This window comes from Panthera uncia, chromosome C2 (assembly GCF_023721935.1).
Source record: "Panthera uncia isolate 11264 chromosome C2, Puncia_PCG_1.0, whole genome shotgun sequence".
NCBI classification, from domain to species: Eukaryota; Metazoa; Chordata; class Mammalia; order Carnivora; family Felidae; genus Panthera; species Panthera uncia.
Genome location: NC_064810.1, coordinates 138,885,239 through 138,913,168, shown reverse-complemented (window position 1 = coordinate 138,913,168; position 27,930 = coordinate 138,885,239). Strand labels below are relative to the sequence as shown.

Genomic DNA, 27,930 nt, shown 5'->3' with positions numbered 1-27,930 from the left:
TTCAAATGACCCAACGAGTCTGACATCACCAACTCCCAGGATTCTCACAGAGCTTAAAAACTCCCAGCAGCCCTGCAAAAGCAGACAGCCAGAGAGGCAGCGGGCGAGCGCGCAAGCCGCCTCTTTCTTTCCCATTTCTCACCTGAACAACAATGCAAGAAGTGCTTTTAAAACGGGCAGGGGAGGAGCCGGGACACCGCTCGGGGCTCACGTTGAGCGCCAACCTCTCTCCCTTTCCGCCTTTTTATCCGCCGCGGGCTTAGCTTGGAAGCGCGTGTCCCCCTCGCCCGCTCGCCTCCTGCCCACCCCCGCGCCCCCAGCCCACCCTCCACCCTTTAAATTCCTCCGTGCGCCCGCCTGGCTGTTACATTCCTCGTAACTTATGTGTTTTTCCACTCCCGAAAAAGCACATGCAAGCCCTCAACTGTAGAGCAGAGAGGAGAGCTACTCCTCGGGGAAGCCTTGGGTTGAGAAACTTTCCATTTGATTCTTTTTTTTTTTTTTTTTAAATACCCCCTCTTTATCCCTCTTGCAAAGCCCTGGGCGGAGGGATTGCATTTGCTCTGGAGTAATAATCTAGCTTTCTGGATTCATTTACTTAAAAAAAAAAAATTCTCTCCAGTCTATATGCAGCAGTCAAGAATTGGTTTACTCCTGCTCCAAACACTCACACATGGAATCACATGTATATACAGGATTTCAGGATCTGAGAAGACACAGTGGTCTAGAGTGGATGTGGGGCTCCAACTGAAATCGGTGCCACTTTCAGTTCGACCTTTAAACCAGCTGTGTGATCTGAGACAAGTATTTGATCTGAGCCTCAGTTTTCTCATCTGTAACCTGGGGATATAGGGCTGCTGTGAGCCCCCCCCCACCTCCCCCCAAAAAGTACTATAGGACACTGTATCCGGAAACAAGTACTCACTGATTTATTTCATCCTTTCACTTTTCACCTGGGGAAACAGAAGCCCAGGAGGGGAGGCTGAGACCTATCAGAGGCCACAAAACTCAGAGCCATGACTAGAACCTTACTCCCTGCAATCCTAGTCCAATGTGGAAATTACTTTGCTGTTCCCATAGCCTTGGACCCCGAATAGCATGTTGGTGACCTCTGTCATTTCATGCACATACACACACACGCATACCCAGCCACCACATAATTAAACACATATTTTGAAAACTGGTTAAGCGTGAAGGTTTTATATTTCCATGGGCCAAATTTCCCCAACGCTAGTCCCCTGCTCAATCTTGGTTATTGATTAGAATAATTTGAAGAGAAAGAGATTCTTTTTTATACTGGCCATATTGACCCAACCGCGAGGGAGGAGAAGCTTTTCAGCCAGTCTTAAAAGACGCAGAAGGACAGGGGCACCTGGGTGGCTCAGTCGGTTAAGTGCCTGACTTCGGATCAGGTCACGATCTCACTGTTCGTGAGTTCGAGCCCCACATCGGGCTCTGTGCTGACAGCTCAGAGCCTGGAGCCTGCTTTGGATTCTGTGTCTCCCTCTCTCTGTGTCCTTTCCCTGCTCATTCTGTTTCTCTCTGCCTCTCAAAAAATAAATAAATGCTAAAAAAAAAAAAAAAAAAAAAAAAAAAAAAAGACGCAGAAGGACAGATGCAGTATTTACAAATAAACCCAGGCAGCTAGCTTTCAAAGGGAGAGCCAATCCACACTGTAGCCGTTTTGCACAACTTGTTTAAAAGGATGCAATGCACATCTGAGAAAGGAAACTCTGTGGAGTAATGAAAACACCCTACCTCCTCCACTACCACTCTGATATTTACTTGTAATTCTACAGAACAGGGCAGGTAAGTGGGTAGGCAGGAGGGAAGGTTTCCTGCCCCCAGCAGGGAAGAGAGCCGCCCTGGGCTCCTTTCTGTGGATAGTGCTGGAATGTGCATTGGCATCCAGGCCTTTTAGAAGCCTGTCAGGGGGCACCTCGCCCCATGCTGAAAGGCTGCTCTGTCTCCAGGAGTTGCTAAGTGGCACTCGTGGTGTAACATGAAAAGTATGCGTCACACACACTTACCAAGTCAAAGATCCTTTTATGAAGGTACATTAAAACAATTTTCAGCCCAGCAAGCTCAGCTCTTGCCATTGAAAAGTCCAGGACGATAGCGGGGCTTGCTTTTGCTGAACTGTGTTTGTTAATTCTCTCTTTTTCAAAGGACCGTCATTTAATAACGGAGGTTTGTAAGGAACCCTTTAACTACAAAGAAAACACACACCTTAAGCAAGGAATACAGAGGAATGAACAAAACATTTAACACGCTGTCGTTAAGATGGTTGTAAAGATACACAAAGTACCACATTATGTGCCAATCTCTGCGTGCGTGGACTTACAGCTCCCCGTGCTTACTTCCGGCCCTCCGGCGTTCCTTGGAAACTCCTATGTGGACTCACAGGCGATAATGGAGGTGGGTGAAAAGGTATATGAGCAGAGAGAAAGAAGCGGCTACATTTAAAGTACATCAGGAAGAACTAAGAGAGGAGAAGCGTGGCCCCACTGCCAGCTGCGTGTATTCAGGTTCTTTTACCCAGGGGACGCCACCGCCCCCCCTTGTTCAATCATCGTTCCAAAGGGTAGGGTGCTCCGATCGCAAGCTGAAGATGGGGAGGGCGTCTCCCCAATTCCGCTTAGTCTCATTCCTTCAGCTCCAGTTTCAGCCTCATCTAGGAAGGGACATGACTGTTCCCAAATTTCTACCCTCAATACTATGTCATGGCACAAGAAACAATAACAAAGCGGGCAGGGGGTGGGGGTGGGGTGGGGAGGGATGGCGCTAGATTTGCTGTTTTCTTTCTCCGCACCAGAAAATTTTAAACTTCTCATCACCTTGGGGTTCTCTTCACTAGTAGAGGAAGAAACTTGGGCTTTTGAATACTGATCTTTTATTTCAATCTGTGTGAATAGAATATTATGGGTTTCTTATAGTGCAACAGCACTTACTCGTCTATTCATTTCTCATCATGAATTAATTATGCTGATAGCAACTATTAGAGCTATTATTTAATCCAAGTATTAATTTATAAAGCAGACCCCAAATTTAGCTACATGTTTCTTATCATTTCTTCATCAGGGAATCTAATTCTCACATTTCTTGAAAACCTGTCTTCCTCTAAATTCTTTATCTTAAGTAAAATTTAGGAAAGATTTACAAATAAGCCACACGCCTTTAAATACATATTCACGTACCATAAAGACTAATGACTAGGGAGAAGGTAAAAAATGGCCTAGTTAATTTGTTGGTAATGAGGTTTAAATAATTGACGCCTATTTTAAACATTAATCAAACAGAAGAAACCTTTCCCAAATATTCTCTTGGTACGGCATAAAGTAACATTCTGATATGAGTCATCTCCTCCATTTTGTGTTTCATCAACGATAAAAGAAAACTCTAATAAAAGTATGTCCAACCACCAACACAAAAAGCCAAAGTTTTGGGACCAAAATCCATTTTGTTTCAGAGTAACTGTATATTTGTCAGTGTGACACAGCACATTTGAAACCCATAATCATAAAACAAAAATTTATAGCCAAGGTTCAGGGTCTACATCTGTTTTTCTGGTTTTCGTATAGCAATTACCCACTGGACAATCCAGAAGGAAACACCATGAATCATGCTCTGCAAACGTGTTTGAACGGGAGAGTTTCGTGAAGACAGAGCCGGCATGTCTGTGTACCAGGAGTGAAGCCGGCCGTGTTCAAAACTGGTCAAATGCCTTGTGATGTCTAAATAAAAAGATTCTCACAGGCACAGACATCTCCACCCCAGGCACAAGTCATGCAAAGTGCAGGCACACACGGGGGTGGGGTGGGGGGAGGTAGACATAGATCATTTTAAAAGACACACACACCTGCCTCTTCCATGTTTTTCTGTTTGCTTGCTTTATTTTTATATATTTGTGGGGTTTTTTTAAAGCATTAATCTCCCATCAACGCCTCTTGCCACAATTTTGCCAGAAAAATAGATAGCTGGCCCCGGGCCATGTGTGTGTTTCGGCTGGGAAGCCAAGGCAGGGATGTGCCGCCAGCACAAGGCAAGCACTCAGGCTGTTCCCAGGACTTCTGCGCCACCGGGCAGAGCTGCCTGCTGTGTTGGTGGCTGGGAGAAGTCCTGACACTAATCGACGCATGGAAACTGCTTCTGGCCCTCCCATCTGAACACCTGCTAATGTTCCAGGGCTGTCGATGGCCATGGATCTTCTACCAGGAGACCTTAAGGCACTTTGCAAACGTGAACGTGCAGAGCGGCTCTCCGCATCTGTGTAGAGACTGGGTCTTCTCAGAACCCCGAGGAACATCTGTTCTTCCTCAAAAATGTTTCTCCATCTTGAGTGTTGGCCACCGCGTCCTTCTTTCATTTGGTTCCTTTCTCTGCAGCTTCTTGTTTTTTCCAGTTTCCTCAATAAAGCCTTTCCACCTGGGTACTTATGAACACCATTACCCAGGACAATGGTGCACGCTTCTCTCTTTCCACTCTTGATTTGTTTCTTTAGCACGTCTCTGCTTTTGCCGTGCATGACTCATAAAGACATCTCTTCAAGTCCAACAGTTTCCCTCGGTCCCAACTTGAAACTTAAATACTTGCCTTCCTGAATGCCTCAATATCGAATCCCTCAGTTTGGGGAAGACCTATCTTTGGTTTTCCCCTCTTGTTCATTCTTCTACTTTTTTTTTTCAGGACTTTTCCTCTTTTTTTTTTTTTTTTTTTTAATGTTTATTTTGGAAAGAAGGAGAGGGAGGGTATGTGAGCAGGGGAGGGGCAGAGAGACAGGGAATCACAGAATCCGAAGCAGGCTCTGCACTACAGCACAGAGCCCGATGTGGGGCTTGAACCCACGAACCGTGAGATCATGACCTGAGCAGAAGTCAGACGCTTAACAGAGTCACCCAGGTGCCCCTACTTTTCCACTTTCCTAATTCGGATATTTTTTTTTTTTTTTAAGTAATACACACTCTGCAACAATATGAATGGATCTAGAGAATATCGACTTGATAGAGATGCTGTATGGAATAAGGCACTCAGAGAAAGACAAATACCATATGATTCCACTCATATGTGGAATTTAAGAAACAAACCAAATGAACAAAGGGAATAAAGAAAACAAGAGACAAGCCCAAAAAACAGACTCTTAACTATAGAGAACAAACAGATGGTTACCAGAGGAGAGGTGGGTGGGGGATGGCTGAAATAGGGTCTCGGGATTAAGGGTATACTGACCACGATGAGCACTGAGTAATATATAGACTAGTTGAATCACTATATTGTACACATGAAACTAATACAACGCTGTATGTTAACTACACTGGAATTAAAATAAAAAATTTTAAAAATCATAAAAACTCACAGTCTAGTCTAGAAGATACAAAATGAAAAGTTGCTGGGCATCTATCTGTGTATCTTTTGTGAGGGTCGTATGTTGCTTTTATACAAATAATACATACTGTTTGTAACATTTTTCTATTTGGCAATATTTCTCGAGATCCCTTCAAGTAAACAGTGTAGGTAGAACTCCCACTAAAAAACCAAACCCCAAAACCTAAATAGGATCTCTTTACATTAATGCACTGTAATTCATTTAGCCAGTACACTGGCTATTTACCTTGTTTCCAGTTCTTCAGTGTTTAAGAAGCCCTGTGGGTGTGTGTCTCAAAACACGAGCTGGAGAAAATTCTAGCAGTAATATTGCCAAGTCAAAGATGATGGGCGTGTTAAAATGCAGTGACTACACAAAATTGCACTCCAAAAGGTTGTGCTAATATATATTCCCCTTTTGTTATAAAATAGGAGGCAGTAAAACTTTTTCTGTTTAGGGTCATAGGAAATATTTTGGGCTTTGTAGGCTATATAGTCTGTGTTGCAACTGCTCAATTCTGCTTTTATAGTATGAAGGAGCCATATATAAATGTAAACGGGCATGGGTGTGTTCAATAAAACTTTATTTACAAAAACCAGCAGTGGACTGGGATTGTCTCTTGGTCTATAGTTTGTCTACCTGGGTTGTAACTTTTTTTTTTTTTTTTAACGATTTCACCAAATTATATATTGCCTTGTCTCTATCTGTTTAAAACTCAGCTCTGGGAGCCTGGGTGGCTCAGTCGGTTGAGCCTCAGACTTTGGCTCAGGTCATGAGCTCACGGTTAGTGGGTTCAAGCCCCACGTCGGGCTCTGTGCTGTCAGCTGGAGCCTAGAGCCTGTTTCAGATTTTGTCCCTGTCTCTGTCTCTCTCTCTCGCTCTCTGCCCCTCCCCCACTCATGCTCCATTTCTCTCTCAAAAATGAATAAACATAAAAAAACCTCACAGCTCTGTACTTTTGTGTTTTGTTAATACTTTAATTTCTCCTCTCCTTTAAAGCTTTACCCAGTTTCAACTTGTGTATCACATGAAGAACGATATGGCCCTTTTGCTTCATTAGATTGTTTCATCCAGAATCCCCTCTTCTTCTCTCTTGGCTCAAAATCTGCCACTTTCCTACTTCACTCGTTTCACTTCCTTAAGAAGGGGGTGCAGGATCACGTCTCTCCTTCACATGAGCCCAGATGCCCCTGTAGTATCTTTCCTCCACCACCAAACCCTGCTTTAAAGTCCATTATTTCCATGAAGCCCTCGTCCCCCTAACATATGAGGGCAGTACTGAGGAGATGGAAAATATAACAATGACTTCTAAGAATAAATGCCAATGGCACCACCATGCTACAACTTGCCCATGATGTCCCTGTATTATTCTGCCTGAATTATTTTTTTCTGTCTCATCTCGTTATATCTTCCAATGAGCTAAGAGGAGATGTGCCACCTACTTGGCAGAGGGCTTAATAGAGCAGCGAGACTCTTTTCAATGACGGAAAGAAGCACAAAGGTTTCTAAGGCTGCTTTGTAATTATTTCACGTTAATATTATTAATAAAGGAGAATGTCTATAACTGAAATGCCTACCTTAATACCTACTTCAGCACTTCATTTTTTTGAAATCGTATGTATGAAGAGAGGCTATTAGTTGGCTCTTAAACTGTGCTGTTCAAATTAATTAAAATACAGGACAACTAAAAACTTCGTTTCTCAGTCACACTAGCCACATTTCAAGGGCTCAAAAGCTTCATGTGGCTCCCGTGTTCCTGGGACAGCACAGATATAGAACATTGTCACCATCACAGAACATTCTACTGGACTGAAAGGTCAGTTTAGTGTTCAGAGGGGTGCATGGTGAATGGGGCCATAGAGTCTGGACAGCGACTGTATTAGAACCCAAGCTTTGCCTCTTCCTAGCTGTGTGACCCTTGGCAAGTTACCTAACTTCTACGCGCCTTAATTCCCTCACCTATGAGACGGAGATATTAATGGTAAACATATTAAAAGGTTGTGGTAAAGATTAAATGAGGTAATACAAGTAAAAAGCACTTGCAACATTGCCTGAGATATAGTAAGCTCTTACAAAGTGTTAGTGGAATGTCTGCAAGAAGAAAATCAAGTCAGGACCCCATAGCTCAATTGCTACTGCTACCAGGCACAGAGACTATTCTGTCAGGGCAGTTAATTTTCAATCAGGATGCACATTTCAGGGTCTGGGGTGCAGGCATATGCAGTTAGGGCAAGTTCCCCAAGAGATTTTGCTGTGTATGTCTGGTTAAACAGCACTGCATTGAAGCATTTTTAAATATTTGTTTAAGAGAATGGTTTCTTTTACAAATAAGACACTGAGTCAGAATGGCAATGGATTATTCTACAAGCCCCACCCCTCTCTCTCCTGTGGGATGCAGGACACATACATGACTTGCTGTTTTCTGCAGAAATGGCATTCAGTCTCAAGAACACCAAGGCCAATTATAGTTAATTAAATGGCAAGAATTGTACAAGATGGAAGACTTGAATATTAACTACCCTTCCTTCCTCCCTCCCTCCTTCCTTCTTTCCTTTCCCTTCCTTCCTTCCTCCTTCCATCCTTCCTTCCTTCCATCCTTTTCCTCCCTCCCTCCTTCCTTCCATCCTTCTTTCCTCCCTCCCTCCCTTCCTTCCATGCATCCATCCATCCATCCCATCCTCTTATTCATTCATGTACTTCACCTACCCACCCATCCCTCCATTTACCCATCTAATAATCCATCTGCCTTTCTAGTTATCCGCCATCTACTTGTCCATCTATCTATCTACTCACCATCTACCCATGATCTAACAACCAAAAGTAATGAAGTATGGCTTTTCAACAGGCAATATATAGAGCAGAGAGAGGGACAAAAGTAAAGCTTCTAAGACTATGCATGTGTCTTTCTCTAGACTCCTTGAAAAGGATTTCCTGATGAGATGTGCTGGCAGAAATAAGGTCAAAGGCACAGGCCACTGGAGATTTTAGTTAAACAAGTTTGATAAATCAGGTTGTGGCTGGGGAGCCCCTCAGATCTAACACACTGATCTCTAAGAGCACCTCAGGATTTGAAATGCTAATGAAGCTGAGTTCTATTAGCAACACAAAAGTTTTTGACTCTGAGGGAAAGCTAAAGGCTCAAAAGGAATTTCCATCAGATTCTACAGGGAAAGGGAATGTAAAAAGTAGCAAATACATCAGAGAGGCCATTGGAGAGGGACTGGAGTTTAAATTCATCCTGGTGTCTGACAGAGAAAAAGGCAAATAAAAAAGCCCAATGTGATTTAATGGGAATTGAGGGTAACATAGAGCCAAGTAGAAATCTATGTGAAATTTCTGTTGGGGAAACAATGATATGTATATATGTACCTTACATACACACACACACACACACACACACACACTCACTCACTCACTCACTATGAACTCAATATCGATATTTTTGATGAAAAAATAATGTTGTCTGTCCTTTCAAACTGCAGGGTATAAAGCCACCTTCTGGACATCTACCTTAACCAAGGACTTTGAAAACTTCTGTTTGAAAGGATACCATGGTGGCTTCCATAATTGGGTTTTGACATTTTGTCATTGTTTGCTTTTTCGTTTTGAGTTAGAGGTGCTTCAAAAGAGATTAGCAAAGATTTTTCAGAAGCAATAGTTCCAAAATTTAAGGCAACGCGTATAAGCACGGGAGGACAAGCGAGGGAACAGACAGACAGAAATATGAAGTATCTCCTCTGTGTGTTCAAGCAAATGCAATGATAAAATGTAAGATCACTGCAATGATTCCCAAAGCATTTCAGTGCTAGGGCTCCATACCTAGGGCTGCCTCAGGAAAATTTCTCAGGTTCTGGGAAAGTAATCTGTATTCTAATCAAGGGCCTCAGGTACTTACTCTGCACACTCAAGTGTCAGACTTCTGCTACCCTGGGATGTTCCATTTGGCGAACGCCAAAGAACAGGAAACCCTTCAGAGGATTAGGTGTTAAGAAAGATTGCGAGGGCTGCAAATGGCAGAGCTCTGAGCCTAAAGTCTTGGCTCTGTCCTCGACGGATGTATGCCTTGGGGTAATCTCATCATTTTCCTGAGCCTTATTCTTCTTGTATATGAAGATACTGTCTGCTTCCAATGATAATGTGTAGTTCAAAGGAAGCAAATGTTAAAGGATTAAGTGAAATAACGTCTGAGAAAAATAATTACCAGTCTCTGAAGTATTGTGTGACATCAGGCATCACTATTCGCACATGAGGTGAAAACAGACCAAAAAATATTTTCAACTCCCTTATAAACTCTGTGGAAAACAGCTAACTCCAACCTCTCATCTAATGGATAATCCTCTCTAAAAATCCACAATAGGTTATTAATTAGCTGAGCACAGGGCTACCCAGACTGGGGCCACATTTCCCAGCGTCCTTTGCAGCTAGGTACGGCTACTACGTGACCACGCTGTCAGCCACAAAATATGATCAGAAGTGCTTTGCCCTAGTCCCACATCACTTCCTTAAAAAGTAATGTCCCACCTCCCACTTGCAATTTTATCCCTTCTCTGCCAACTGGGATGCCACGGGAGCCTGTGGAGACCAAAGAGACGAGGATACCAGCCCAGGAGAAGACAAGGCCATAAGATGGAAGAAACCTGGGATGTGAATGTCCATGCGGAACACAGCCACCCTACCAGCTTATTTATCTCGGGACCATTACATGAGAGAAAATGAAACCTCCATCGTATCTATGCTACCATAGTTTTGGGTGACTTTTAAAATCAAGTTTAGTTTATATTCTAATTAACCAAACCCCTTTTGATGTGTTTAAAATGCTCAATAAGAAAAAGGAGGGCCCCTAGGTGGCTCAGTCAGTTAAGCATCCGACTCTTGATTTCAGCAGTCCTGTGTTCGAGCCCCGCCTCAGGCTCTACTCTCGGCGCGTGGAGCCTGCCTGGGATTCTGTCTCTCCCTCTCTCTGCTTCTCCCTCACTCTCTTTCTCAAAATAAATAAATAAACTTAAAAAAAAAATAAGAAAAAGGATCATTTTGGTATTCCCTTATACAATTGCCCATCCCCTTGCCTTGTGTTAAAGACCTGTTTTTCTTCCTTAGTTAGACCAGGCTCCTCACTCTTTTCCGACTGTGAGGACTGGCCAGCAGCAGGGGTACATAGCTGGTTTCCACTGGCCTCCATGCTCCAGATCCAGGGAGAAATGGCAGGTTTTCATTTGCATTTCTGTGGCACAGACACAACGGGAGAAAGCTCTGTAGAAGCCCTCATCTCTAACCCTGGACATTACCAGCAGCTTCCCAGGAAACACTGCCATCCAGGCCTGGGCTGGTTCTGGCCACCTGGGCTGCGCTTGGGGAGGGAGGTAACCTTCGGAACTCTGCTGGTGTCCTATACGTAAAGTAATTTGTGGCGAATCTGAAGGGGGTAAGGGCAGGCTAGTGTAATAAAACTGAGCAGACAGCCCAGAGATCTAACTTTCCACTAACAGCTTGGGAGAACTTGTCGGGTCTAATCAGTAACATGAGGAGCCTGTTGCAACTCACGGCCGCCAGGACACGGCTCAGGTGCTCCATTTAAGCCCATGACAGACTCGCTAAGGTGCCTCCCTTGGAAAGATCCCGGCAAGTCCGCTCAACACCATGCCAGCCCAGAGGATGGCAGTCTCCAAGCGCTCAGCCCAGCCTACCTCCTGTTGTCAAATAAAGTTTTATTAGAGCACAGCAACTCTCACATGCATTTGCTTATGTATTGTCTATGGCTGCTTTTAGAAAACAACAGAGTCGAGTGAAACATTATGTGCCACAATGCTGGAAATACTTATGGTATGGATCTTTACAGAAAAAAACTGGCTGAGTACAGCTACCGGCATTTACTACCAATCATTTGAAGGGGCTTTGAAGATGAAATCTACCGGCAATCCTAGAGCTGGATAGTATTGATGCTTTCCCTAAGGTCTAAAATGTTTAATTCAGGGGCACCTGGGTGGCTCAGTCGGTTGAGCGACTGACTTAGGCTCAGGTCAGGATCTCACAGTTCGCTGGTTCAAGCCCCGCGTCAGGCTCCGGGCTGACAGCTCGGAGCCTGGAGCCTGCTTCGGATTCCGTGTCTCCCTCTCTCTCTGCCTCTCTCCTGCTCACACTCTGTCTCTGTGTCTCAAAAATAAATAAATGTTAAAAAAAAACTAAAAGAATGAAATAAGATGAAATTCTTAATTCAAATACCTTAGAACGCTGTGTGCCTATTTGGAAAACATACCAAATATACCTCTTCGGTGTCTTTGAGTTTGTCTTTGCTCTGCCTGGAATATTTTGTTTAGATATAAATATGACTTATTCCATCCCTTTCTTTAGGTCTTTTTGAATATGTTGCCTTAATTGAGACACTGATGATCCTAAAAAACAAGACTCCTAGGTCATGCCCATCACTTTCTGTCCCTTGACCCTACATTTTACAATTTATAGCCTTTAGAACTACCTGGCAAACACTTATTCTTTGTATATCTCCCATAATCGAAAATAATCTCCTTGATGGCAGGAACTCTATCCACTTCACTGCAATAACCCTAATAAGAAGAACATTTCATGACCCATAGTAATCCAACCAATGTTTGTCGAATGAATAAATGAATGACTGAACACATCGCCCTTCTTGGCACACACTGTTTAGTGTCATGTACAACTTGGTAAAAATTTAAAATTGGTGCCAACTATGATCTATTGTTTCAACGCAATTAAAATGGCCCCGCTATATGCAAAACAAAATTAGGACTAATTATTAAATGATATAATTTAAAAACTGCAATCTATGGGGCACTTGGGTGGCTCAGTCTGTTAAGTGTCCTACTCTCCATTTCGGCTCAGGTCATGATCTCACGGTTCATGAGACGGAGACCACAGCGCAGAGCCTGCTTGGGATTCTCTTTCCCTCTCTCTCTCTGCACCTCCTCTGCTCACTTTCTCTCTCTCTCTCTCTCTTTGCCAAAATAAATAAATGAACAATAGCAAAATAAAATCCATGGCATAAGCCTTGTGCTTTAATTCACTGATGAAGAAGTTCAACCTATATAAAGATCAGAAGGAAAAAAAATAGTCTTGTCAAAAAACAGAGCAAGCACCTTAGATATACACTGCAAAAAAAAAGCCACAAAAAAAAAACCCATAAAAAAACCACAAAAACAACAACAAAAACCCCCACAAAACCAAGAAAACAGTATAGTTTGATCCATAGCTCACACTATATACAAAAATTAGCTCAACAAAGATCATGGGCCTAAATGTAAAACACAAAGGTATAAACTTTGAGAAGAAAAAAATAGGAGAAAGTCTTATGACCTTGGGGTGGGCGTAGATTTCTTAGAAATGGCAACCAAAGTATGAGATAATAAACCAGCTTAACAATGTGGATCTCACCACAATTAAGAACTTCTATTTTTTTGAGGAGCACCTGGCTGGTTCAGTCGGTGGAACATGTGACTCTTGATCCTGGGGTCATGTGTCCCAGGCCCATGCTGGGCATGCAGCCTACTTAAAAAATCAAACCAAAACAAAAACTTCTATTCTTTGAAAGACTCTGAGTTATGAGAAGATAAGCCAAAAATTAGAAGGAAACTATGCAATACATATATGAGATAATGAACTTATATCCAGAATAAAGAAACTCAAATTCAAAACTAGAAAAGTAAAGCCCTTACCCTCAACCCCAAGCGAGTGAGCAAGTCGAATAGAAATGTCATCAAAGATACTGCATCACACCTGTCAGAATGGCCAAAATTAACAACATAAGAAATAATAGGTGTCTCTGAAGATGTGGAGAAAGGGGCACCCTCTTGCACCACTGGTAGGAATACAAACCGGTGCTGCCACTCTGGAGAACAGAATGGAGGTTCCTCAAAAAACTAAAAATGGGACTACCTTCTGATCCAGCAATTTCACTTAGGTACTTAGCCAAAAAATACAAAAATATGGACTCGAAGGGGTACATGCACCCCAATGTTTCTAGCAGCAATATCAACAATAGCCAAACTATGGAGAGAGCACAAATGTCCATAGACTGATGACTGGATAAAGAAGATGTAGAATGTACACACACACACACACACACATACATACACACACACACACACACACACACAGGAATATTACTGAACCAACAAAAAGAATGAAATCGTGCCATTTGCAACGATGTGGACAGAGTTAGAATGTATTATGCTAAGTGAAATAAGTCAATCAGAGAAAGACAAATACCATACGATTTCACTCATGTGGAATTTAAGAAACAAAACAGATGAACATATGGGAAGATGGAGGGGAACTGAAGAGATGGCAACTAACCACGAGAGACTCTTAACGATAGAGAACACGCTATGGGTTGACGGAGGGAGGTGAGTGGGAGATGGGCAAGATGGGTGATGGGTATTAAGGAGGGCACTTGTTATGAGCACTGGGTGCTGTATGTAGGTGATGAATCACTGCATTCTACTCCTGAAACCAATATTACATGTTACATTAACTAAAATCTAAATCAAATTAAAAAAATAAATGTCATCAAAAATATGGATGGCAAATGAACACGTGAAAAAACATCAATATTATTAGTTATTAGTGTAATTCAAATTAAAATCGCAATGAGCTACCACAACACATCGATTGTAATCACTAAAATGAAAATGTCCCCAAATCAAATGTTGCTGTGGATGTAGGGAAACTGAAAACTCTCATCCAGTATTAGAAATGTAAAATCATACAACTGTTTTTTCTTGCCCCAAACTGGAAACCCAACTGTCGATCAGGTGAATTAACCAACTGTGGTGTATCCATATAATGGAAAACTCTTGGCAATAAAAAGGAATGAACTACTGATACATGCTATAGCCCAGAATGAATTTCATAATAATTATGCTGAGTGAAAGAAGACAGACACAAAATATAGTTAGCACATGGTTCCATTTATATAAGGAAATTCTAGAAAATCCAAACTAATATATGGTGGCAGAAAGCAGATCATTGGTCACCTAGAGACAGGGTTTGGGAAAACAGAGAGGTGCAGAAGGACAAGATTATAAAAGCATATGGGGAAACTTCTAGGGGTGGTGGTGATATGTTCATTATGTTTAAAAACTGAAATATAATTGACATACGACATCAGTTTCAGGTATACGACGTAATGATACAGTTCACGTATACATTGGGAAATGAACACTACGGTAAGTCTAGTTAAGATTCATCATCACACATAGTTACGATTTTTTGTCTTGTGATGAGAACTTTTAAGATCTATTCTCCAAGCAACTTTCAAACATAAAATAAAATATTATTAACTATAGTCACCAGGATGTATGTTACATATCTAGGACTTTACAACTGGAAGTATCTACTTTTGATGACCTTCTCCTATTTCTCCTACCCACCACCCCCTCCCTGCCTCTAGCAACTACCAATCTGTTCTCTGTATCTATGAGCTCAGTGTTTGTTTTTAGACTTCACGCATAAATGTGACCATATGGTATTTGTCACTTAGCAGAATGCCCTCAAGGTCTACCCATATTGTCCCAAATGGCAAGATTTCCTTCTTTATTTTTTAATGACTGAGCAATACTCCATTGCATACCACAACTTCTTTATACATTCTTCCATGGATGGACACTTCATTTCTTCCATGTCTTGGCTGCTGAAATAATGCTGCAATGAACATGGGGGTGCAGGTATCTTTTCAAGTTATTTTTTTTCTCAAGTTAGTGTTTTTATTTCCCTTTGGATAAATACCCACAAGTAGAATTGCTGGATCGTATGGTAGTTATGTTTGTAATGTTTTGAGGAAACTTCCTATTTTTTTCCATGATGGCTGCACTAATTTATATTCCCACCAATAGTGCACAAGGGTTCCCTTTATCCACATTTTTTCCAACAGTTATCTCTTGTCTGTTTTATAATAGCCATTCATGGGGCGACTGGGTGGCTCAGTTGGTTAAGGGTCCGATTTTTGATTTATGGGCATAAGCCATGATCTCAAGATCATGAGATCGAGCCCCACATAAGGCTCCGTGGTGAGCGTGAAGCCTGCTTGGGATTCTCTTTTTCCCTGTCTCTGCCCCTCCCCTGCTCATGCTCTCTCTCAAAATAATAAATAAATGGACATTTAAAAAAGAAAAATTATAATAGCCATTCTGACAGGCATGAGGGGATACCTCATTGTGGTTTTGATTTTCATTTCCTTGATGATTATTGATGTTGAGCACCTTTTCATGAATCCATTGGGCATCTGTATTTCTTCTTTGGAAAAAGCTCTATTCATTTCTTCTCTCCATTTCTAAATTGAATTGTTTATTTATTTTTTGCTGTTGAGGTGTAGGAGTTCTTTATTTGTTTTGAATATTAACCACTTATTGGATACATGATTTGCAAATATTTTCTCCCATTTGGTACATTGCCTTTTTATTTTGTTTATGGTTTCCTTTGTTGTATATGTTCATTATTTTGATTACGGTGATGGTTTCACAGGTATGTATCTATCTCAAAACTTACCAAATTTTACACTTTAAAGATACGCAGTTTAATGTCGTTCATACCTCAATAAAGCTGTCATAGAAAACAATATTTAACAAAATATTTAACAACCACTACAGTACAGACATTAATCTGTATTATGATAATGTTGGCCCATCCATCCGAGTGAGGTACAGCTGAATACCAACCAGCCATGGCTGCAAAGGTATTCATTGGTCTTCTGGGAAACAAAATTTAAGACCACAATGAAATAGCACTACATCATCATGGCTAAAATTAAAACAAATAAGCAATGATACCCAGGGTATGCAAAGATATGCAGAAAGCTGGATTTTCATACACCGCCAATGGGAATGGACATTTGCATAACCCTTTTGGAAAGCCATTTGTTGGTATCTACTGAAATCTGACATTCTTTGAACTCTAGGATGCGGTTATTCCATTCCTATGTATATACCCAGCAGAAACGTATTATGTATGTTTACGTAAAAAGACATGTACCAAAAAAATGGTCAAAGCAGCACTAATTATCATAGCCCCAAACAGAAAACTACATCAATGGTAGTAGAAGTATACATCAATGGTAGAATGAATAAATAAAATATGAGGTATTCAGGCAATAGAATTCTCTCCAGCCATGAGAATGAATGAACTTCACTATATTTAAGTGTAGATAAATGCTACAATATTGAGTGAAAAAAGTCCAAACAGAAAAAGTACAACTCAGTGATTCTATTTATATAAAGATCAAAAATAGGCCTTATTAATCTGTGCTATTAGAAGTTAAGACACCTGTTACTCTTGTGTCAGGATTGGTGAATAAAGGAAGGTACAAAGTGGCTTTTGGTGTGCTGGTCATATTCTGTTTCTTGATCTGGGTGCTGGTTAAATGTGTACGTTCAGGGCGCCTGGGTGGCTCAGGGTGGTTGAGCGACCGACTTCGGCTCAGGTCATGATCTCATGGTTTGTGAGTTTGAGCCCCGCGTCGGGCTCTGTGCTAACAGCTCAGAGCCCGGAGCCTGCTTCAGATTCTATTCTGTGTCTTCCTCTCTCTCTGCCCCTCCCCCACTCATGCTCTGTCTCTGTCTCAGAAATAAACATTAAAAAAATTTTTTAAAATGTGTATGTTCAGTCATAAAAAAAAAATCCACCATGCTGGGTACTTATGATTTATGCATGTCTACATATATTGCAATGAAAGGGTTTACTTAAAAAACAGTGGATGGAAAAAAACAAAAACAAACAAACAAAAAAAAAAAAAACGTTGAAAAAAAAATAGTGGATGGGACACGACTCACAGAATTTTTAAATAATTCAATTAATTCAGTAAATTCAATTAATTAATTGGTCCTTGTATTGAAGAAGTTTGAGAACAATTACTCTAGCCAACAATCTTGAGAAGGTAAAGAGTTTGTACCATAAGCAGATCAAACACTGGGACAAGAGGAGATGGGAAGGCTAGGAGTCACTACAGAACTAGCTTTGAATATTTAACTCTAGAGTGCAAAGAGCATTTTGATGAAACCTTACGTCAGCATCTATATAACTAGGTCCCTTGGTTAATTAGCAACACCTACTGAAGAAATACCAAGCCTCAATATATCAGCACATAATTTTTATCTTTTAATTGAATATCTAAGAAATTAAATGCAGGAGAAAAAAGGGAATGAGGCACAAAGGACAAAAGAAAAAGCAAATACTAATTTTCCTTTAGGGAACTGTCTGCTATCCATTCTCCACTAAGATGTACCTTGAGCACAAGGTATGAATAGAAGACAAGAGCCATCAGATAATTTACAGAGTCATTTCCAAGGAGTCCCCAGCTCTGTAATGCCCCATAATGACTATTTCTTATGCCACCACAATTCCTAGATAACACACAATTTTTAAAGCTGGACTGGATCTTCCATTTGGAGTTTCCCATTTTCCCAAAGTCAGCTGCTCCCACCCTCTTCCTCATCCAGCCTCCTAATTCCTGGGCTCCTGCTGCACTGCCCCTCCTAGACAGGAGTCTTTTCTGTAGTGTCCCTCCTCTTCAGACCCCCCCGTTATTTCTCCCAGTTATCTCTGCATCTGTTCAACTTGCTGAGAGTGTGGGTAGCTTGGGACGTCCTCTCTGGATGCCTAGCGTTCACCATCATTTCAGCCGGTCAATTCTCCTTTTTGATGTCAACCCATCAAAACAGAGGGGTACCGACGGGGCCCTCAAGAGCAATTCTTTGGCCTTGATTAAGAGCACTGGTTCTCAACCAAGGCAGTACTATTCCTAGGCTGCTTTGTGAGTCTTTGGTAGATATTTTTGACTTTATGACCAGGGGTACCAATGGCATTTGCTGGCTGCTGCTAGAAGGTCAGCTGTTCTGTGCAACGAAGAGCTACCTACACTGCACACAACTTCAGAACGTAGGTAATTTACAAAAGTAAATAACCTGAACCTAGAAACAAATTCTTTCTTACACAGACACACAGACTGTTTCTTTGTATGGTTTTAATAGTTACGGGAAATTCCAAGATGCACTAACCTTGTGCACTGAGGGGAGATTACATTTTGTATTGCAGAGAATTTTACCAAGTGTTCATCATTTCAGAAAATTACCTTGATTCACCAAAACTTCACTGCCGTCCACAGTCTGCATCGTAGCTGATGCTTTCGTACTGGTTCTACATAAGGGTATGAGCATTTGGCTAACCTCATCTTGCCTTTCAGGGTAGTCCTTCCCAAACATTTACTGATTAAAGTACAAATTAATCTATTATAAACAGCTTTTATTTTTTATTTATATTATCATTGGATATTATACTGATTGCTTTAAAAAAGTTTTGCGCAGATAGAGTATATCATCTATGAATTTCATTTGAGAATGGCAAAGAATGTGTAATAAAATAGTATATAAAGGAGATACTGGGTCTGAAGGGTTGGGATCCACGGATTTAGAGAAACAGCGGCAGTTTCCTCTGAAACGTTTTCAAACGCTTCTATAAAGTCCTGACGATGCCAAATATAGGCTGACCTTTGCTCAGTGGTGTTTCTAGTAAATATTTAACAACTGGCTCTCTGGGTGGGAGGTAGAGAAGCCCTGATTTGCAGTGTTTGCTGATTTCCATGGTGTAAATACTCTGATCATAGCCAATTTCAAGAATCATGTAACATTTCATCACTGGACATAGAGTTGGGTAGAGATACCAAAAATTAGATCCTGTGAACTTTTGCAGGTAAGAAGACCCCATCACCCATTAGTTACCAAATTTATGCTTAGATGCCACCCTAATTTTTTCTAGGTTTTCTCTAACAGGGCTCAGGAGACCATGAAGCCAGGTGAGCAAAGAATAAATAAATGGAACAAACAAACAAGTCACAACCTGATATGGGTGACAACAGATACCACGAGGCTCAGATAGTTCACTGCTCCAAGAATCAAAAGAAACAAAGACAGGCAAGGGTTGAAAAATTCTTATGAAATCAGCTGCAGTCAGTTGAGATTCCAGGATAAAAAGAAGTACCTTGTTCAGACGAGAACTAGGGGACATGGCAAGATGTTCTTAGCATTTTTTCTGCTGCTGATTTGAAAGAAAACACTGGAGACACGTTGGTGAAACAGTTGAAGCGAAGCACCTGGGAAAGCATCATTTAATTAGCTGGGCAATGGAAATTCACGGGCTGCAGACTAGGCCGACTTGGTTGTGACTTAGCTTGTAAATGGGTGTTAAATCAAGGGAAGGGCGGCCTATTGTGACCAGTGGGATAACCCACGTTCAGTTGTCCTGTTACTGGTCAATTTCAGGACTGGAGTATCTACACAGTTCTGGCCAGAGTACAAAATCTCACGAAGAGAGAATGATGGATGGATGATTGGCTAACAGAATGGGTGAAAATAAGAACCGAATTGGTGTAAATGGTGCTCCAACGTGGAAAAACGATCAAGATCTGTAGCAATGGGAAACTTCCCAGTGTAAACACATATGCATGTCGATCTACAATTTGTCTATGACCAAAATTAGCAATATGCCCATTGTTTCTGTAACTCCTGACAAAGATCACTGAAGAATTCCTGGGATGTGAAAGTAAAACCTCATTGTATAAATGGCATTAAAGTATTTTCTGTATGCAAGGGGACAAGAAAAGTGAAATTTTTTTTTTTAAGTTTTTTTTTTTTTAACGTTTATTTATTTTTGAGACACAGAGAGATAGAGCATGAACGGGGGAGGGTCAGAGAGAGAGGGAGGCACAGAATCTGAAACAGGCTCCAGGCTCTGAGCTGTCAGCACAGAGCCGGACGTGGGGCTCGAACTCACATACCGCGAGATCGTGACCTGAGCCGAAGTCGGACGCCCAACCGACTCAGCCACCCAGGCGCCCCTGAAAAGTGAAATTTTTACAGAACAGACATGGGGAGTTGCTCGGCTGGCTTGCATATGGACCCCAGGTTCTACTGGCTACTTTACCTTACCTTTCTTTCTTTCTTTCTTTCTTTCTTTCCTTCCTTCTTTCTTTCTTTCTTTCTTTCTTTCTTTCTTTCTTTCTTTCTTCCTTTCTTTTTAGAGAGAGAGAATGTGAGCGATGAGGGGAGAGGGAATGAAGGAGAGAGAGAATCTTAAGCAGGCTTCATACTCAGCACAGAGCCCAGCGTGGTGCTTGATTGCATGACAGCAAGATCATGACTTGAGCCAGAATCAAGAGTTGGATGCTTAACAACTAAGCCACCCAGGCACCCCTCCACTGGCTACTTTATTAAAAAAAATTTTTTTAATGTTCATTTAATTTTGTGAGAGAGAGACAGTGTAATTGAGGAAGGGACAGAGAGAAAGGGAGACACAGGATCCAAAGCAGGCTCCAGGCTCTGAGCTGTCAGCACAGAGCCTGAAGCGGGGCTCGAACCCACGAACTGTGAGATCATGACCCGAGCTGAAGTCAGACGGTTAACCGACTGAGCCACCCAGGCGCCCTTCTACTGGCTAATTTAAATTCTGCATATTATTGGAGAGGACACCACCACCAAGTCCTTTGTAACAAAGAAAGCAAAATTTTATACAGTCTACACTCTGCATACCTTTTTAGTGCTTCCGAGTGTTCAGAAACTTCCAGCGCAGTCCCAGTTGAGAGATTCTAATGGCCAATGTTAAAAAAAAGGTACGACTGCAGGGTGCTGCATTCTCTATGAACCCTAAATATTCAAGCTGATCAGAAGAGGGCCTGACACCCCACGGCACTATAGAGTTAACACCATTGTGAATACAGCCTTGAGTTTATGATGAATGTGTTCCAGACACGCAGAAGTTTACAGCGACTGTCAACCGGGGAAACGTGCAACCCCAGCAGATAATGGCATATGGTGTGTGATCTGATGAGGGGGAAGAAGGTTCACAGAACCTTCGTTAGCAGATGCTCAATGACAAAAGCAAAGTCAGTTGTGTGGCCTCTCAGGAAAACCACAGAAAATAAAGGTACAAAAATTCTTTTTTGTTGGGTCAGTAGAAGATGCTTGTGAGCGGCACATTTTCCCTCTGGTATCAAAGAACGAGGAAGAGCGAGCTCGCGGCAGTGAGCTCAGGCCAGAGGGTACCAGGTCATCAGAATCACAAAGAGCCTGCTGCATGGGCACTGTCACTCTTGAACATTTAACAGCATCCTACTTGTCGCGGTTGTATTTTATATGCCACGGTGGCATTTACTGGGTCCTTGCTTGCTTTGCCTGCTCCGTGGGTCTTTTTTCCATTAACGAATTGTGAGGAAAGACCTACACAATTCATCAATGGAAAAAAGACCCTCTGGTAACGCTGGGGATGCGTGGATTCCAACTTGCTTGTGGCAGCTGTTTGCAGTGAGCGCCTGTTGTTTGCAGCCCATGACGCGAGGAGCTAGCCAGGAGTCCGGGAGCGAAGGACTGAGCCTCTTCCGTGCAGGTGGTGTAAGAGGACAGGTGCTATGTTTGGGTCTCAGGCTGGGTTCTCCCGGACACAGACACCGAGTGAAGGTTTTCAGTGCATGGAGTTGATCTGGGGGGATCCCAGGAAGCAGTGGTAAGGGAAGCGGTGAAGGGTCAGCCGGACACAGGGTGTGTCACCGAGAAGGTGCCATTGTGGGTAAGTGGAGTTCAGTCTACCTGTGGACCCTGGGAAAGAGTATAGAATGCGCTTGAGAGCTTTCCCCCCAAAAGAGCAAGAAGGTTCCACCAACTCCTTGCTCTGTTCTTGCTGAGGGCCGTTTAATTTTCTGCCACTTCGGGCTTGCACTGCAAGAGAGCCGAGAATGCTCTCGTGGCCGGGAAAGCAGCCTTCAGGTGCAGAACAGCAGGTATTCCCTTACACAACCTCCAGTGTGCAGATGGGAGGGTGAAGGGATACAAACAGGACTCTGAGAGTGTTCTGCAACTGTGTGCGTGTGTGTGTGTGTGCGTACATTTGTGTGTCTGCACAGACATAAAAAAAGAGATGGACCTTGAAGAATGGAACTTTTTAAGATAGGCATGAAAAGGAGAGAGGTCACAGCAGCAGGTGCAGCAGTATGTGCAAAGGTACAGAAAGAAGATAACCAAAGTAGAGTCAGGAATGATAATAATTTTTGCACCTTTAACTGAGAACATTATTAGAGCCAAGCAGGCACCTTCTATACATTATAAAGTATCTTTCCCAGTAACATTCAAGGAAGTGTTCTTATTTTCGTATCACAGATGAGAGAACTCAGTTTTCCTTACCAAGTCTCAAATGCCAGTGAGCAATTTGAATTGGAACCCAAATCTGTTTTCATTCTAAAGACTGTGTTCTTTTGACTCCCACACTGCCCGGTAAGCCGGCTGATTCATCTGTAATGAGGCTTGCAGCAGATATTAGAAAGTTAGCTTCGGGGCGCTGGGTGGCTCAGTCAGTTGAACATCCGACTTCGACTCAGGTCATGATCTCACCATTCATGGGTTCAAGCCCCACATTGGGCTCTGTGCTGACAGCTCAGAGCCTGGAGCCTGTTTCAGATCTGTGTCTCCCTCTCTCTCTGCCCCTCCCCTGCTTACGCTCTGTCTCCGTCTTTCTCAAAAATAAATGTAAAAATTTTTAAAAATTAAAAAAAAAAAAAAAAAAAGAAAGGAAGCTAGCTTCTATTGAGAAGCATCTCAAATACCGGCCGAAAGGCAACAGGGAACCACCGAAGGCATGTTAAAGACAGAGGCACATAACGTGGCTGGCAAAAATGTCCTGAAAAGATGAGATGACGGTGGAGGCAGCCAGGTAGGTAACTGTCAAAAAGTGTGGGTGGTAGAAAAAGAGAAAAAAGATAGTTGAGACAGACGGTGTTTAGTCCAGAAAATCTGACAGGATTGGTAAGCCGTTCCACAATCAAGGCAGAGAGAGGGAGGTGAAGATAACCTAAAGACAACAAGACAACGGGGTGGTGGGTGATTAGCAGTCATCACCATGCCTTGGCCGGAATGATCAACTCAGCTGTCATCACCATGAGTTGAGGCAATGCAAAATATTTGAGCGTAACGATCTGGTGCAGGGGTGGTGGCTGTGGCCTCTGTCACTCGGCTCGGTCAGGAGAGTGACTATGGTATCGCTGCCACTATTTCTACCATCAAACATGCTTTAACAGCTCCCTTGGCTTACACCATTCTTCTGGAAGGTCTTCCCTTTTCGCATCGGTGTCCCGCCCCTCCGCCAAAAGCTGCCTCCTATGCCACACCTTCCACGAAACCTCCCCGGAGCACCCTGACAACTGCTTTCTTGTCTCTCTGAACTTCTAGAGCAGCCCTACCTGACAGAACTTTCCGTGATGAGGGAACCTACCTGTGCTCTGTAACACTGTCGCCATTAGCCACAGGTGGGTACTCAGAAGTCAAAACTCAGCTAGGAGGACTGAGGGAGAGAATTTACATTTTATCACTTTTGATTTAATTTAAGTTTAAATAGCTGCACGGTCCTAGTGGCTGACATGTCTGGCAACACAGAGCTAGAGTGTTCGCTGTGCTGCTCCTGGCCTCGTCCCACACAGCTTTGGGCGATGGGTATTTCTGCACATGTCTCAGCTCTCCCGCCATATTCTCTCAGGCCAGGTAAGCGGGGGAGGGGTTCTCTCTTAATTACGTATTCCCACAACAACAAACTCAGTAGCGACGTATAGTAATACTCATAACTCGTTTGTGAGCGTATTTTGGCTGCCGTTTTATCTTTGATCACTGCTATAGATTACTTATCCATCTTGTGCCTCAAGAGAACAAATGTTTCATGGCTTTTATGAGTTCCACTAGATGCTGCGGTCTCTGGAGATTACGGCATGGTTAAAATACGGCCTTGGCCTCTAAGGGCTCAGGTCGAAGGGAGCAGAGGCAGAGAAGTGAATGCAAATACCATTTAGGCAGACCCGCAGTTTGCCTGAAGGGCCTTTAGGTTATGCTGCTAGTATTTTTTTCTTAGATCCGATAGAATCAATTTTCTTTTTCCTCAGAATGAAAACCATACAGAGAATAAATGCTGATAGGGCATGAAAGCTGTTAGGATCCTTGACAAAATGCAGTAAGCAAATTATGTTCCCTGAGAAGCAATCAACAACTGGAGGGTAACAGCAGAGAAGGAGTGAGGGGTGGTCTTCCAGGATAGAAACATAAAATAAGTTCACTTCTCTTATGTAACTGTACCTCTAACACTGATCTGCCATCAGAGAGGGTCTTTCTCTTTGTGGGTAACTCCTGAAATACAGAGGTCATGTCCACTTCATTTGGCCCCCTTCTCTTTATTCCATCTTTACCCCCCACTCTAAGGACCCTGCCAATAATAGTGATTCATAAAGTCTGCTAGAGGATGAAAAGGAGAGAATGTTGAGGATACTTAAGCTTACTTTCTGTCCATTGGGTCAATTCTCCATTCCCTAGAATGAAAACCTTTATAAAAATGGAGAATGCTAAGTCAGCCATCTGGTCTTCCTTTGGTCTTATAAAGCAGTAACTCTTGGGAAAGAAAACAGTGGCTCCAGGGAGTTAAAGGGGGATAAGCATTAGCAAGTCAGCCTTCTACCAGGGAGCATGTTGCTGTTGGCTACGCGATACTCCAGGCCAGCTAAGCTAACCCTGTTGGAATGTTAAACACAGTGCAGCCAATACCTTGTGAATGTGGAAGGAAACCATCAGGGCTTTGCCAGGACTACTCATCACTGAGAAGAGTCCACTGGAAAAGATGAAGTAACAAAGATCACTGAAGAAAGTGTAAAACAATCTGAGAATCCAATGACATGTTGACAAATAGCACTCCTCCCTGCTTTCCTCAAATCAGAATCAAGCAGTGAAAGCATGAGGATTTTCTAAACAGAGTTTTCAGAGTCCAAGATGGGGCTCTTCCTTGCCTTATCAACAGTCTCTGGAAGACTGCAGGTGGATTCCGTCCAGGAAAAGAAGAAATCTTGAACTATTCAGTACAAAGTTATTAGGGAGGCTTTGCCCTTCAACTGTAAGCTTCTGGTGTGTGGCGGGGGGGGGGGGGGGGAACTAGTGGAAAAAATAAATCTAGATTTTATTTTGTTTTGTTTTGTTTTTTTTTGTCCTGAAAAAGGAATTCACAGCTTGTAAAACCTGGCAACTTTTTTTTTTTTAAATAAAGATGATGACTGATTTTATAAAAGAAAAAAAGATATGGAAATGAAAGTGCTAAATGCCAATACTCAAATGTCAAAAACACAAGATTTTCCAGGAAAATATTAGAACTGATAAAAAAAAAAGCTGAGAAAGTTATTAGGATGGCAGTAGAGTTTGGGACACAGTCTCTTCTTACTTCGTAAAAAATTAAATAAAATCACAGAGCTGAAATCTGTATTTTTGTTCTGGTTCTAAAGTTAAGCCAGAGTAACTTTATCCTAGCTCAATCTTCACAGGTTTACTCTGGTTTAAAGGCAAAGTCAAGGTCAAATTTAACACTAGTATCTTATTCTCCAGCTGAAATCACATGTACTCAATGAAGCTTCACAAGATTTTACTTCTAGATCATGAACAAATCAATAGTGTTGAATGAAACTAGCTTTAAGTGATTAGGTTTTATGTAGCTTAGGGTTCAAATTCTGTTTTTTTTTTTTAACCTGTAGTACTGTCTTCCCATGAGTTTTGGAAAAAAATCACGGCCTTTTTCTCCTGGAAATTGTTTCTGTCCCATTATTCCTCTTCTTTCCTCCTAGGAATCCAAATGCGTACGTTACAATTTTTCAATATGTCTCCTATATCTCTCTTCTGTACTTTCCATCCATGTACTCTGTGCTTTAGTCTGGGTAATTTTTCTTGACCTGGCTTACAGGTCACTTATCCACTCTTCAGTGGTATTCTGTCGCTATGAAACATTTCTACTGAGGCCCGCATCCTCATTTCAGTTCGTGTATCTTTCGTTCCAGAATTCCGGTTTCATTCCTTTTTAGTAAAGCCTAGTTTTCTGGTGAAATTCTCCATCCTGTCATAGATTTCTTGAATATACCAATCACACTCATTTTAAAGATAAGTCGAATATCTGGATCATCCATGGGTCTGTTTCTATTATCTATTGCGTCTTGGTCCTATTTCTTAATACGTCTGGTAATTTTTGATAGAATGAGAGACATTGTATATGAAAAATTTTAGAGGCTCTGGCTGATATTATATTCCTTCAAAAAGTATTTACCCTGTATGAAAGCAATAGGTAAACCTAGATATCTCGAGTCGGGGAAGCTTCCCTCAATCTAATTAAGGGCTCAGCTGGCCAGAGAGATAGTTTTACCTTTCTTGGGGGGTGGGGGGTGGTGGGGGGTCTACTGTGGGTTCACCTTCTCCTAGGGTGTTGCCTTCTAGGCATTCTAAGAGAAGTCTGGGATATTTACAAGAGTCTCTCCTGAATTCTAGTTTTTGTCTTTCAGGCACCATGAGATTCTGAAAACTTCACTCTGCTTTTTAGAAGTTTTCATTTGCTTGGCTTTTTAACTCCTTGCCTTATGCAATGAAGAATGAGAAAATAACCAAGGGGGAAAGATTTGGGGGCCTTCCTTTCTCAGAGAGCTTGGCCCCTCAAGTCTTGGATGTCTTAGTAGATCTCTGATGGCTTGAAAAAGATTGCTGTTTTAATTTTCTCTGGTATTTCTAGATATTCTCCCTGGGACCATGGGTCTGCTATAAGCTACTTCATCAGTTCCATATGTAGTAGTGTTGAATAACTGTGGTTTTTGCAAAAACAAAATCCCAGAGGCAGACAACTATCAAAAAATGCAACTGGGGAAATTCATTCTCTGTGTACTTGTACTCGGATTTTAAAAGGAGTAAGATAATATCCTTACCCTGGGGGCATTTGCATCCTATAAGACCTCTTCTAAGGTATATTTAATTCTGTTCGATTCTGATCCCCCTGTTTTGCTCAAGTTCAAGATCACCAATAAACCTTTCCTGAAAGACTAAGGCATATTGAGAACTTCTTCTCTGAAACGTCATGCTATTTATTATCAGCACCTGGCAAAGAAACACACCACAAAGCCCGAGTTAATACACTGCCCCCTACTCCCTTTCCCACATCAGACTTGTGTTCTTTTAAAGAGCATAATTAGGTTTGATACTTATGCTGTAGCCTGCAAATCACCCAATGTATATTTTTGGATTTTATTTTTAATTATGATAATTTCCTGGGCAAACTTCCATACTTCCAGTATCTTTTGCAGGGGAAAGAATGGGGAGAAGGAATTGACCCTTCTTTACAGAGTCCTGTCTGTAGAAAAGGGAAAATTGCTGTGACTGTCTCTGGAAGTTAGTTCTTGTGTGTGCAGAAGCAATAATGATTGGCCTCTCCTTTCCCGGATCTTAGGACAGCATTTACGAAGTGCTTCCCGTATGCTTGGCATTATTCTAAGTTCATTACATGTATTTGTTCTCTCGTTCAATCTTTAGAACAGTCCTGAGAGGTTTTATTATGATCCTTATTTTGGAGATAAATAAAGAGAAGCATAAAATAGCAACAGAACAAAAACTCAACCCCACAGCTCACTTCTCTGCAATATCAGCTGAGGCTCTAACTCAAGGCCTTGCCTGTGGTGGACCCTTGTTCTAGCGTGAGCCATTCCTGGTGATGGCCTCCAGCCATGGTTAGTT

The 27,930-nt window shown here is 42.0% G+C and overlaps 1 protein-coding gene across 1 annotated transcript in view; it reads right to left on the bottom strand.

Annotated features, from left to right (window-relative positions):
- The window catches only part of RARB (retinoic acid receptor beta), a 404,400-nt gene that overhangs the window by 173,320 nt on the left and 203,150 nt on the right, over positions 1-27,930 (bottom strand). The window lies entirely within an intron of this gene.